General features: G+C 43.6%; 1 long non-coding RNA gene across 3 annotated transcripts in view; it reads right to left on the bottom strand.

The window, feature by feature from the left end:
* Positions 1-14991, bottom strand: part of LOC307196119 — a 433371-nt gene that overhangs the window by 6461 nt on the left and 411919 nt on the right. For 2 of the 3 annotated variants that reach the window (XR_013831041.1, XR_013831043.1), the window contains exon 7: positions 348-512. The exons of the other annotated variant lie outside the window; for it this stretch is intronic. This is a non-coding gene — a long non-coding RNA (uncharacterized lncRNA). The remainder of the gene's footprint in view (positions 1-347; positions 513-14991) is intronic. 3 annotated transcript variants of the gene reach the window in all.

Genomic DNA, 14991 nt, shown 5'->3' on the forward strand with positions numbered 1-14991 from the left:
TACACTTTCCACTGTCTTCTGTGGGCCTTAATAATTACACTTACATACACACACACCCCCCAGGATAATAAAATGTTACATATTTTAAGTTATAAAAATGCCAAATATTATCATTATTAATAATAGCTACTTTGAGTACCCACTGTGCGCCAGTGCTATTAATTCTCCAAGGCAGGTATTACTGCCCATTTTACCAACTAAGGCCTGACCCAGCCCAAATCCAACTCCTAAGCCTATGCACTTAACTTCTTTAATACTTTCTTAACAAGTAATAAAATGAGTCAAAATTAACCAACGTGCAAGTATTTTTAATCAACGTATTTTCTACATTTTAATAGCATACATACCTGTATTAACTCTAAGTGGAAGAGTATACTTTTCTATATATCACTTAAAGCTAAAAAAAGGAATATCCAAGGACTATTGCAAAATCAACCAGCCAACAAAGGTGTACTGAGTTCTTCCTGATATTTGACGACCACAGGACAAGCCAGCTTCCTGACCTAATGCACCTGAAACAATCAGGAAATAGTCTAAGATTAGCGTAAATGTCGAACATGAGTGCCGCCAGATTTTTTTTTCTGCCTTGACAGATAGTAGTAAGTGCAAAAGATAACGTGGCACCCAAACAATGTCTTAGAGCAGCGGTTCTCAAGCTTTCCCCAGTGTCAGAGTCACCTGGAGAGCTTGTCGAAACTCACACAGCTGCCTCCCAGTTTCGGATTTAGCAGGACTGGTGGGAAGCCCAAGAATTTGCATTGCTAACCATTTCTCAAGTGATGCTGAATCTGCTGGTGCAGGGACTACACTTGAAGAACCACTGTTCTAAAACAAGCCTTCCTGGATTCTGATCCAATTTTTGGGCACTGATTCAGCAGACATTGCTGGAGTGCCTACCATGTGTAAAGCTTCTTTCTAGCTCTGAGGATAAAGCTGTAAACCAAACAGACAAAAATCTCTGCCCTCGGGCTTCCCTGGTGGCACAGTGGTTGGGAGTCCGCCTGCCGATGCGGGGGGCGCGGGTTCGTGCCCCGGTCCGGGAGGATCCCACGTGCTGCGGAGCGGCTGGGTCCGTGAGCCATGGCCACTGAGCCTGCGCGTCCGGAGCCTGTGCTCCGCAACAGGAGAGGCCACCACAGTGAGAGGCCCGCATACCGCAAAAAAAAAGAAAAAAAATCTCTGCCCTCGGAGCTATTTAGGAAGGATGGCTGACAGGAAATAATAAGTACATAATGTAACAAGGGATTCTTTGAATCCCTTGTTACAAATGGGCAGATAGAGGACTCTGTCTTAGTGTGTTCACCTCTCTGAGGAGATAATATCCATCAGAACAAACCAGTGTAGACATCTAGGTGAAGAGAGTTCCAAAGAGGAAGTACAAAGGGCCCTGAGACAGAAATGTGCTCAGTGTGTTCAAAGAAAGGAGACTAGTGGCAGAAGGGGCGTGTGCAAGAGGAGAGTGGTAGATGAGATTCAGATTTAATAGGAATCTGCATTTTTAAAAAGGAGATTGTAATACACATACAGGTTTGGAAATGACTTCTCAGGTGCAATTATTTCTAAAGCTCATCCAACTTTTTCTGTTTCTCATCAACACTATTTTGGTGTGAGATCTGAGAGTAGACATGTTCCCTGCAGCAGAAAACAAAGAATGCATCCTCATAGGGAAAGGTTTATTAGGCATGCCCAGGGACTGAGCTTTGCATGATTTTTATTCAAAAAAATCGTTTCTCTCTCCTAAACAAGAGTCTGAGTCAAGCTTACATACTGAATGTGCAAATGGCGGAAATAACTGAATCCAAAGAGGAAAGGGAAGCTCTTGGTGACAGACAAGATATGGAGGGCAAAGGAAGGAACGAATAGATATGCAAATGAGGATTTAGAGAAGGAAAGGAATTTACATGGGGATGACAACAGGTCTGGTTCTATACCTAAGTCTATGTGAATCTAATGGAAGTGCGTGTGTGTGCGCACGCATGTGCACACATGCGCTAAGAAGTAGGGGAGATAATAAAACTTGGGGAATAGGTCATGGCTGTTTGCAAACAGGTGATAAATGAAGCCTCCTAATTAAGTAAGTTCCCTGAAGAAGTGAGCGTGGAGGGTGGAGAACAGAAGGTGGGAACTCAGCCCTGGTGAGGAGAGATGACCATGGGAGGAAGAAGAGAGAAAGAATCAACAGCAGAGTACAAGAAAAGTGCAACAGCCTACCAGCCTATTTCCCTAAATTACTGTGTCTGACAGAACTGCAGTAAACACAAAATGGGCAAAGGTCAGTTCTTCTGTCCTTCAAGCATATGGGTATGTAACCAGCTGGTTTGTAAAAGGGAGCTCGTATTATGGAGAACACTTTATCCCATAAATAAGTCAGACTCAATTATTTTATATCAAAACAGTATCTTCGCTTTTAACGAGCACAACTGCCAATACCCCAGAGTCACACATTATGAATCACTATTTGCTCCTTCCTACACTTTCTAATTTCCTGCTAAGGAGACAGGGCTGAGTGGGGTCGTTAATCTGAATTAGAAATACTGTGACCTGCTCTGCATTTTGCTTGCTAACACTGTGGCAGATCTGGATCTATGGGGTGTTTACTTTCCATTCAGTTCTGAGGAAGAGGGGGGCAGACATGCGGGAGACGCTGAGCTAGTTTTAACTTTTAAGCCTTTTTTTTTTTTGCGGTACGCGGGCCTCTCACTGTTGTGGCCTCTCCCGTTGCGGAGCACGGGCTCCGGACGCGCAGGCTCCGGACACGCAGGCTCAGCGGCCATGGCTCACGGGCCCAGCCGCTCCGCGGCATGTGGGTTCTTCCCAGACCGGGGCACGAACCTGTGTCCCCTGCATCGGCAGGCGGACTCTCAACCACTGCGCCACCAGGGAAGCCCTCTTTTAAGCCCTTTTAAATTCCAGATACCATTTGGGCATCTCACTTTGGGCTTTGAAATCACTGCTGTCATTTCAATGCTTTTACTGGAAATGTCATCAAATGACAAGCTTTGCTCAGCCTCTGTCTGGAATTCTAGAAGGTTCACCTAAGCAGCCTAAAATAACATGCTGGCTTTATTAGAAACGGGGAAACGTGTGTATTTTTCTGGCTGAATTGATGTGACTCAGTGGATATTTCACTGCTGATGCCATGGAGGGAAGAATCTGTATGAGGCAGGGGCACCTGCAGGCAGTTGGTTCAATAAGTCTCTCTCACCACTGCCTCCTTACTTCAGAGGAAATACAATGAATGGCCCTTGGAAAAACATAACTGCAAAGCCATCATTTACAGCTTTCAGATATTTATTTCACTTGCAATAACTGCTTACTGTGTGGGCTAGGAAAATACACAGAGAGAAAACTCAAGTTTTTAATTCACCTTCTTGTTTAGAACTCTGGTAAGAATTTTGATGGAATTACTGGGGCTGATGGGAGTTGAGAATTCTCTTCAGAACTACGCCAGCCTTGTTCTCCCAAAGCACCTGGACCAGAGTCGCAGATGATAGCAGACACCTAGTGCAGCAAACTTTGGTCGAAAGATGCCAGTGCCTTTCTTGACCTACCCAATCTGGCTCTAGCCCCTAACTGGTCACAGCCCTTACTGCTAACAGTACTACTAAGGGAAATTCATTAGAAATAGAAGTGGGTTTCAAAAGGGCTGGATGAATTCCCAGCAGGCATGTCTGTTAGGGTGTCTGCAGGTACAGACACTGAGATCAACAAGAATGGCTGCATTCCCTCAAGTCACTTCGGACGTCTCTCCCAGACTCTGAAAGCAGAGACTGAAGGAACTGTGGGTTTGAGCTAAGAGTCATTCATTTGTCTGTTCTGGCCACTGGGCCCTACCACCCCATTCCAGTGTCCTTGGAAGCTGGGAGGATGGGAGCCTCACATTTTCTTCACAGCTTAAGCATGAAAAATGTTCCCTTTCTGACTCATCCCCTGCCCCCCACATGGCCGTCCATGGTCCTGGGTGGGTAGGTCCCTGAAACAGGCCCATCCACAGCTTCACCCTGACCCCCTTGGGCTGGCCAACATCCCAGTGCCCACTATACATACCGCACTTCCTCCTGAGAGACCCAGAGGTGACTGTAGCCAACTTGCTTTGGAGCCTTGGGCTTTGGGGGTTTTGTGGATGCTCTAGGGCTATGGAAAACTTGAGTAATTTTCTGTGGTCACAACCCCAGGGTCCCCAGTCAGTGTAATTATAAGTCAATCACTTCCCGTCCAATTCTGGCTTCTCTTCCCTTTGGGCAGGTAAAATCATTACCATGGCTCCCTTCTCCCCTCAGTCAGACATTTGTACAGGCCATTTACCTCATGCCTCATGAATCTTCTCAACTGAATGTTATTTGGGGGGTTGTACTTTTTTATTGAACTCAGAACAGCAGAAGGCCTGTCATCGATCTCGCTGCCCTCCACAGCCCAGGGCGGCCTTCTGTTTCCCTAAGTGCAAGGGCCAGGCAGACGATCCGCAGGAAGAAACCTTTCTGATGCACAGCCCTGGAGGGCTCCCCAACCTGCAGCCCTCAGGAGATGCCCCCGGGGTGTAATGAGGCCAAAGGAAGCAACGCTCTCTCCACAAGGGAGGCACTGAGGGCAGGACGGGGAAAGAGGAAGCTTTATGTATATTGAGAAATGTGAGGCAGAACCCCTTGCAAAGAGGTCCAAACCTCCCTCACTACAGTAACTAGAAGAAAGAAAGAGAGAGAGAGAGAGGGACAGAGGGAGAGAGGGAGAGAGGGAGGGAGGGAGGAAGGGGAGGAGGGAGGGAGAAAGGAAGGAAGGAAGGAAGGAAAGAAGGAAGGAGGGAGGGAGAAGAAAGAAAACGCCTTCTTGAGTCAAGTAAAGCAGTTCCAGATACAGGCTGGTTATTTATGAGTTACTTTTGTTAAGCCAGAATCCAGTGGGCTGTTTAAATGCTCCCCAGGACACCTCCTAATTGCCCTTCCCCTCCCTGCTCCATCAATGATCCCACCAAACAAACCCACAGAAGGTGTTCGTATTAAGACTTTTCGTGATGTAGAAGGAGTTCCTACTTTGGCCTAAACCCAACCCACAGAGCTCAGATCCAGGGAGTCTCTATCCCTGAAATGCCCCACCATCTCTGAAACCTTAAAATTCCCTGAGTGATATGCATTTCCAAGGTTCCAAGTTTGCAGTTTCCCTTTTCTGAGGGCATGGATTTTGCAGTTGAACTTGGAGCCAGATTCACTGTCCATTCCTGCCCCAACAGCATGTACTTCAAAGGCCTTGTTGCGTTTTTACTTATGTCGTTTAACCGCTGTCAGCATTTCCACAATCATTTCTTATGTTCCTTCCTCTAGCATTTTCCAACTTAACAGCGATTCCCTACAGAGGATGTCAATATAGCAGCATAAAGTGGTAGGAGAGTATGGTTGTAGAGTCTGGGGGACCTGAGTTCAGATCCCAAGTCAGCAACTTAGAAGCTGTGTGTCTTTGGGCAAGTTACTCAACCTCCTTAAATTCCAGTGTTTTCATGAATAAAATAGGGGTGATAATGGTACCTAACTCTTGGAATAGCTGTGAGGATTAAATAAAATAATGAACAAAAATAGTTTTCCTGGGTCTGGAGCAGCACTGCCCAGTAGATATATATTTTGAGCCGTGTATATAATTTTAAATTTTGTAGTAGTTTCCTTTTTTAAAAAAGGAAGACAGTTGAACTTAACTTTATGTATATGTTACGAAATATTACCATTCTAAACAGCATCAATATAAAATATATAAATGAGATATCTTTAAATTCCTTTTATCATACTAAATCTTTGAAATCTTATATGTATTTTATACATCTCAATACAGACTAGCCACCTGCCAAGTGCTTGTGGGTGGTGGCTATAATATGGGGCAGCACAGGTCTGAAACATGGTAAATATTAGGTAAAGGCAAGTTCCCTTCACTAAGACTCTGTCTTTCCATGCCTTGGGGTTTAGAGATATTTGGAAATGAACTCTGAGATCACCTTCAGCCCCAGTGCTGAAAGGATTTTTCTGAGTGTCAGTGTTGGTCTTTTCCTACAGGAGGACAGGCAAGGACTTGGTGCCCAGTCCCCTGTGCACAGGTAGAGAGTTCTGTGGATTCTCAGTTCTATTATCCTGCCAAACAGGAAGATGATTCTGCCGTCCTGATTTCCTGGAACCCAACACCTCAGATTTGCAGAAGTCCTCAGTGGTTTAGCCCAATCTCTTATCAGATATATGAGCACCTTATACAATGCCCATGCTACTCCCTCAGCCTCTCCTTGAATGCCCCTCAGCGATGAGCAGCTCACCACACCCCCTAGGAATGTCAGATGGCATTGGTTGTAAGGAAACTCCTCCTTTAGAAACACATCCTTCTTCTAGCTTCTATTCATTGGTGCTAACACCAGTCTCTGGGAAGAGAACAAGTGAGCCATCCTCTGTGTGACAACTCTACCAGTAATTGAAGTTGGCTCTCGGATCCCCTCCAGGTCCCCTCCAGGTCTGTTTGTGTTGAGGATAAAAGCCCCAGTTATTTCTATTGTTGCTCATATGACCGTGTGTGAAGCCCCCTCTCCATACTGCGTGTATGTGGTTGTTGTTATGTGTCCTTTGCAAAGTGCAGCCCCCAGAACTAAACATAAAACGTGTGCTGTGGGCCTTGAAACCATCTGCTCCTGATTCTGGATACCCTCACCACCAATGCCTTCTTTGCCACAGCTGCATGGCACCCTGAGCCCCTGGAAGCAGGCAGCTCTCCGCCCAGGTGGGTCCCCGCACACTCAGCTCCACGCCAGATGTCAGGCACTCTCCATCTTCCAGCTGGAAAGTCACCCTGAGTCTGGCTTCTCTCCCTTCCAGCTGTTATGCAAGGAGGGCCAGGAGCATCCGTGCCACCTCTCCTCCCACGTGCCAGGGTCTGTGAGCCATTCCCAGCTCCTTCACAGCTTCATACACAGAGGCAGGGGCCTGGAGCTGCACAGCCCTGTCCTCTCTCTGCGTCCCTGAGCCCCTCTGGCGGTGGGAGAGCCCTTGGCCAGCATTCCCCTTGTGTGATATGGAAATCCTTGCCTTGCCAGGAGCCCGGCACTGGGGCTACAGGTTTGGCCCCTCCTCTTCAGGGTCTCTAGATGTTTCTCCGCCACCTATTAACTTCACACCAGACTCCCATTAAGGCCCAGTTCAAAGGAGTGGGGCGGGTGACGTGTGGGGATGTTGGGTAGGGCCGAACACACTTCTCCAGAGATGTGGAAGGAAAGGAGCAGCTGCAAGGGAAGATTAAGCTCAGCTGCGCGCCCATCGATCAATAAATCAGTCAATCTTTATCGAGCTCCTCTGCCTGCACATGCTCATTAGCCAGCATGGACCCAAGAGTTGCAGCTCTGAGTCTGGATTTGACGGGGGAGGAGTAGGGCTCTGGTCAAAATATTTTCACCTCATAAAGTTCAGTGGTTTCCTTGTAGGGTCATTAGCTAATTCACGCTAAGGTGTTAATGACTTATCAGCTTTCATGCTTTCTAAAGGGACTCTAGCCAGGGAGTGGTCCTGGGTAGGGACCACCTAAGAGGGTGAAGGATGGAGAAGTAAATGCTAAAGGCAAATTATGCCATTTTCCCTAGGGCTTGGGATGGGAATATTAATTGGGTCAGGACAGAAGGTAGGAGCAGGGCTCTGGTGACAGTACTGCTTTCATTCCCTCAGCTCTACCCCTCACCGAATGTGACCAGCAGCTGGTTAATTAGCCTCTCAAGCCTCTGCTCTCTCACCAGTACAATGGGAGTGTCCGCAAAAAGAGTTGGGAGCATAAAGCACTTAGTACAGCTCTCAGTTTAAAACAAAACAAAACAAAAACATGGTGGTTACTTCTGTTCATATTGAATTAAACCCAGACTGACAAGAGCTATGACCTTTGAAAAAAGGGACTGGCTAGTGAATCTTCCTTGGCCTTCCTCTATAACAATTCCTGTCAGACAGGCCTCATTTGGTGGCCTTTTATGACACTGTCATTTGCAAGATTGTCCATACCTTTTTGATATTCATCCTGGTTCATTTGTATATCCCCCTTAGCTTACCTCTTAATTACTGTCTCACAAGTTTATTGCTCTCAAATCATCTCCCGGAAATATCAAAGGCAGCCTCCCCAGCCCAGTGTTTTGGGATTTGGTGGCCAAATGGCATTTTCCTTTTCCTTCTGGTTCATAATTTTATAGATTCTGCCTGTGTCTCGTGTCAGACACAGAGCCTGCAGCGTGTCTTTATGCCACAGTCTTGCCTGCCTCACATTCTCCATTCATTCATTCAGCAAACATTATTGGGTTCCCTCTAAGTGCTGCTAAGAAGGGCAGGGCCTCAAAGATGGTCCCTTTTCTCATAGCCATTACCTACTAATAGGTGAAGACAGACAAGAAATAAACAAGCAAATGAATAAAATAATTTCAGTGCAATGAAATGAAGAAGAGAAACAAGAGTCTGAGACGGAGATGACTAGAGAGAAGGTTGTCCACATGAAAGAAGAGGTCCTCAGGTGGCGAAGGGCTCAGAATGAGACCCTGACATAGAATTAGGGTGGCTACAGCCTCGTGAGCTTGGGGGAGTCAGGCAAGCAGTGGGGGTGAAGGGATCAGCTGGAGCCAGATCACCAAGAGCTTTGTAGTCCATCATAAGGAGACTAAACTTTATTTATTTATTTTATTTTTATTTATTTATTTATTTTTGCGGTACACGGGCCTCTCACTGTTGTGGCCTCGCCCAGCCGCTCCGTGGCATGTGCAATCTTCCCGGACCAGGGCACGAACCCGTGTCCCCTGCATCGGCAGGCGGACTCCCAACCACTGCGCCACCAGGGAAGCCCCTAAACTTTATTTTAAACTTATTGAGAAGTTGTCTAAAGGTTTTAATCATGGCAGTAACATAATCTGATGTGTGTTTTGCAAGATTAGCTTTGCCAACAAGGGTAACTGGGTTAAGTTTGGGAAGAAAACAGATTGTAAATTTGGAGACTGTTCTCTTAATCTAAATGAGAGATGATGGTGGTCAGGACCAGTGGAAGAAAGTAGATAGATTCCAGGCACATTCACAAATTAGAGGAGAGAATTAGCATGCCTTGCTGATGGACTGGATGTGTGGAGTAGGATGAGGATAAGAATTGTCAAGAATGATTTCCAACTTTCTCTGTGGAGTAACTGGATCAAGGTACAAAGGTATCATTAAAGAGGTAGGGAAGATACAAAGCAGGGGGTAGAGAACTAAGTGCCCTGTTTCAGACACACATTAATGTTGTGATGTGTCAAACATGTGGATGGATATGTGAGCCTGGAGCTCATAAACATAACCAGACATGAATTTGGATGTCATAGCATAAAGATGACCCGTAATCCTCATTGGTCAATCCACTCACTGCCTTCCTGCCAAGCATTCCAGCTCCTCTCCCAGAGTCACAATCCAGTGCTATTGCATTTGTTGAGCCCCCAGCAAGGCTGGACCCACAGATTTCCAGGTCTGACCAGGGAGTCCCAGAAGACAAAAACCCAGACACCCAGTAGTCACTACTATTTCCTGTGGAACCACACCCTCTCATTCAATTCTAAGGAGCACTGCTCATTGCCCCGTATTGTTTTCTCCCAAGGCTCATTGCAAGTGTTACTCTATGTACCATTTGGCAAAATGGCCATCTCAGTAGGTATTCAAGCAAACACTTGTTCTGGTTTTGAAAGTGGACATAAATGACCATTCCTATCCATAAAATCCTCTTACTCTGATTGGCACCACAGCCTTTGGGTAGCTAAATTTACTCTCTATTACTCCTGGTGTTTTAAAGCAAATATATTTTAAGCACTACATGTGCCCATGGCTATGATATCAAATGAAAGGAAATACAAACTTTGATAAACACAGGAGAGGCCAAGAAAAGAGACTGGGGCATCTTTTATCCTGTGCTTTCATCCCTAGAGGGCCCAGATTTCCACAATGATTCTTCTCAATGAGACATTCCAGGAATCATGAGCTACCAGAGAAGAAAAACATTACTTACGACATCTAGTTTTTTTCCAGCTTTTACATTTCTCCCATTTTAACGGAAAGGATTGTTTTCCCCTTCTTATGTGTATAGAATTGACTCCTAGACAAGGTTTCACAAAATTTAAATTTTGAGTTTTTAACATATTTGCAGAGAGTAGTCATTTATATAGGAGATTCCGGTGAACATGTACTTCAAGCAAAAATCACTACACTATTAAACACTTTTGCATGCTGTTGTAATGTTTCCATATAAAATTACAAAAATTTGCTAACTCTTTACCTGCTCTCAGCCTAAGAAGAATCAAAGCCATCAATGTATGCCACGCCAGCAACTTTTTTTTCTGTTTTAAACTGCACTAGGGAGCTTGAATTTGCATGTTAAAATAAATGAAACAATTTGATTATATTTGCTGAAACAGCCCATTACTGTGTATCATTTCAGAAGACCACAAAATTTAGCACATATAATCGAAATGGATTGCCTCCTTCTAACTGTGAGAGCATTGAGGAGAAACTATAAAAACACTGGGTATTGTGATGAATTGAGTTCTCAAAATAATGCTTGTTAATTTTCTTACCAATTATCCTGCTATTACTTGAATACAGTTTAAATACCATAGAAGTCTTAAGTCTTCGCATCTTCCCTATGAGTATGTTGGTGTTTCCCTTAGAAAGATTTAACTCTGCATTTACTACTTTATACCTAATCTTCTCAGCCAGTTAGTTATTTTTCAGCTTTTGCTGCCAAAAAAAGTATTGTTGGATGTGGTAAGTTGCTTACTCTATAGGGAAGATTCCCAGCATGTGACAATTTAAGTTTTAATATAAAAATTTCTAATGTATCCATTTCCTAGTCAACATACAAATAAAATGTGTGTTAAAGGCAAGTTTCTTAATCTATCGCTATGGGAGTACTTGTACTTAAGCAAGACAACAAGCTAAAATTAGAAATGTTCTCTGACTCCACAAGAAAGCACACAGTCTACAAGAGGCCTGGGAATTGAACAGAGTGGGAATAGAAAACAAGTCATGACATGGAAACACTTGACCTGGTGTCAGCTTTCTGTGTAGATACTTGTGTTCACCTTGGTTGTGTGTGTACAAATCCCTTCTGCTCACCTGGTTTCTATCTGAGATTTTGGTTAGGAAATCATAATCCAAATGTGCAGGTGTCTCAGCATAATTCTGGGCTTTTTGTTTCAGTTCAATTGGGAAACGATTTTTTTCACCATTAGAAAAGAAGGAAGCCTACTGCCCACAAAACAAATACAAAATCAAATGAAAAATAAAACAAACAAAAAACCTTAAAGAAACATGTCTCAATGAACTTTTCTTATGAATGCTTCTTGACACAGAACATCTTAACAAGAATATCAGTTCAATATTGGGCCAAAGATATAATGATAAAACAAGAATGTTATGAAAAAGAAAACTGAAGACCTGTGGAAACAAATTGAAAAACCAAAGCAGTATCATTAAAGAAATAAATAAACTAGAAAAGCAAGGAGCAGAATAAGTACCACTGATAAATTACTGGCATAGAATAAAGGCTTGAGATAATTAGGATACACGCATGTATTGAAAGATTAATTAAAGCAGTGGAAAAAAAAGACAATTGATATAAAAGACATAGGATAACTGATATTCTTGAGAAACCCTAATATACAGAATAGTTACATATTCAAAAACATACTACAAGAAAATTTATCTGAATCAAAGGAAACTTTTAGAAATTACCTATAGTTGGAAAGAACATGTGTTCTGAGAAAACATAACACAGGACTCTACACCAAGACAGATTCTAGTTAAACTCCTGAATTTCAGGAATAAAACAATTTCAGGCATCTGGACAGAAAAAGCAAATAACCCACAAGGAACTAAAATCAGGCTGCCTTAGATCAATCAGTGTTGTAAAACAATGAAACCACTGTTCTGAGGTGAAAATAGCATGACTCTAAAATGTTATATCCAAAATGGCAATCAAGTATAAAAGCATTATGAACCATGAAAGGACTGAGAAAGCAGGCTACCCATGAGCCTGTCAAAAAAAACTTGACAATGAAAACTTGCCAATTTATTTTTGATCAAAATTTAAAACTCAGAGAAATAGAGTCTTTTTAAAAAAGATTAATGGTGGGCTTCCCTGGTGGCGCAGTGGTTGAGTGTCCGCCTGCCGATGCAGGGGACACAGGTTCCTGCCCCGGTCCGGGAAGAACCCACATGCCGCAGAGCGGCTGGGCCCGTGAGCCATGGCCGCTGGGCCTGCGCGTCTGGAGCCTGTGCTCTGCAACGGGAGAGGCCACAACAGTGAGAGGCTCACGTACCACAAAAAAAAAAATAATAATGGTGAGCAGTCAATTCACTGACTATTAAACATAGGTAAATTGAAGTTACAGAATAAGGTGCAATGTTATAAACCCAAACAATATGAAAATAATAATAAAACACGCAAAAACTGAAGGCAAAGGGGAGAGAGAAGATGTGAAGATGTGTGATAGTACTATGACCCTATTCTTTCATAGCAGAGTAAGTTTAAAATGTTGAAAATTAAAATATGCAACTTTAAAATCTTGATTCCAATATCAGTATTTTTCATGTTTTCTTAACTTTGGGCAGCTTTTTTATGAAATAAAAGAGGAAATATGAGATGAGATGAGATGAGATGAAGAAATAGGTAAGTGAAGTTCAATAGTTCCTCTAGTTTTACTTCTGTAACTTCAACTAATATTAAATTTAATGCTTTTTATTTCAAAATAGCATTTATAATTTTATAAACATAATGACAAACTACTTTTTTTTTTTTTTTTTGCAGTACGCAGGCCTCTCACTGCTGTGGCCTCTCCCGTTGTGGAGCACAGGCTCCGGACGCACAGGCTCAGCAGCCATGGCTCACGGGCCCACCCGCTCCGCGGCGTGTGGGATCTTCCCGGACCGGAGCACGAACCCGTGTCCCTGCATCGGCAGGCAGACTCTCAACCACTTCCCTGCGCCACCAGGGAAGCCCCCATGGTTCATTTTAAGTAATAGAAATAGAGATTATTAAAATTTCATCTTTGCCCTTTTCTGTAATTTTTTTAAATTATAAAAGAAAAAAATTGAAGCAAGAGTTAGAGCTGGACCAGGGGTATCTGATAAGAATTTTTCTCAGATTCTCCCCATTCTAGGTAGGTTGCCAAGAATTTTTATCTAAAGCAGCTGGGAGACTTATGTAGCTATCTGTATACTATGTAGGCACATATTATAGTATAGATGTATGTTTGTATAAATGTTTTTACTGCTAGAAAAGGAAATAAGTAGCCCTTCCATTTTCTTCATTTTATGTTTATTCCTCTAACTCTCCCCTCTTCAGGCCCTGGCTCTCTACCGTTCTTCCCTTGTTCGGTGGATTGAAGGAAGCACAGCATGGTGTAGTGAAAAGGTCTGCTTCCTACTTCCTCACTTAGCGACAGGGGCAGAACTTCTCTTTCCAGGCCTTACTGCTTCATCTCTAACACATTATCTCCTGCCTGATGATAGGACTTCAGTAAATGACTGAGCAGACACTTAGGTTGGAGCTGAGAAGCATGGAAGAGGACTGGCCCCTGAACAACTACAGCAGTGTTGCCAGTGGGGCTACCTTTCCACCCAGCCTTCAGGAGGACTGTTACCCAGAACCAGAAGGGTAACTGGTTCATGGCTGGACCAAGGTGCTCAACCTTGGTGGGTGAAGGCCAACAGCATATACATACTGGTTAGTGTTTTTTAATCCTTAAACTTTCCTATTCTTTTTCACAGACTTAGGTGGGGGAAGGTTGGGAGGAAATGGCACAGGGACCAAGAGAACATGTCCTGTAAGTTCATTAGTATGCAAAGAGAAGAGAATTCGGGGAGGGACAAAGGCGCAAAGCAGCTGTAGGACAGCCCTTTCAATAAAATGTTTGCATAACTTGGGACTTCACACATGTACTTTCCTTGACCCTCATGACAACAGAGAGTAAAGGAGAAGTGGCATCACCATGGTCCCTACTTTACAGACCACAGTCAGGGATTTCCCCAAGGTCACTAGACCAGTGAGTGGGGAATTAAGATCTGCTTCCCCTGAAGAGGATGTTCTTTCTAGTACAACAGTCTTTCAAATAGAAAGTCATCACAGCCCTAAGTTCATTTAGCAAACAAACAATGCAGAGAACCTGAAGAAAGACAGAAAAGGGTCAAAAAAAAAAGCTCTCCAACTTTCCAAGTCCTATGTAGGGAAACCTCTTACTCCTGACTTGCCCTGGACCTTCTTGTCTGAGGACAGCATTCCACCTGAACGCCTCAGAGTTCTCCACATGCTGTGCACAAGGCTCAGCTAGAGCCCTGCACAGAGGAAGTGGAATAGTGTCTGGGGAGGATGTGTGTGTCCCACAGAAACTTGCTCATGAACACCTCATTCTGCAAATCCTTTGATGACTTCATTGACCCGCTTGCAGCCTCGTAGGGCTAACTGGTAGGTGCCACGCAAATACTCTTATATCTAAAGAAAAGAATAGTTTTTAGAAAATATTGATATGCTATATATTTCTAAGCCCCTGGGAGACTGCAGTTCTGTCAGTCTTTTCAAGCATCCCTTTTGCACAGGCTCCAGTGGCTTATTTCCTCACTTACCTCCATTAATGTAATTTTTGGTAGTTTGAATTAAGATTGTAATTATAATAGCTCACATTTCTTTAGCATGTATAGGCACTGTGCTAAGAGTTTTGTTGGCTTTATCTCAGTTAACAGAATTACTATCTTGATATTTTAGATGATGGAATTGAGGATCAGAGAAGTTAAGAAATTCATTCCTCATCACACAGCTTTTATGTAACAAGCATGAGATTCAAGCCCTGGTCCAGCTGATTTCAGAGCAATATTCTCAACCACTAGACTAGCATCCTACATATTCTTTCTGGTTAGCACCGCAGCTGAAGAGCACAAAACACCTGTTGAATGCCTGAATAACCCCTTGAGAATAAGCACGGAAAAGCTTTATGGCAGCATG

Source organism: Stenella coeruleoalba, assembly GCF_951394435.1.
Source record: "Stenella coeruleoalba genome assembly, chromosome: 13".
Classification (NCBI taxonomy): Eukaryota; Metazoa; Chordata; class Mammalia; order Artiodactyla; family Delphinidae; genus Stenella; species Stenella coeruleoalba.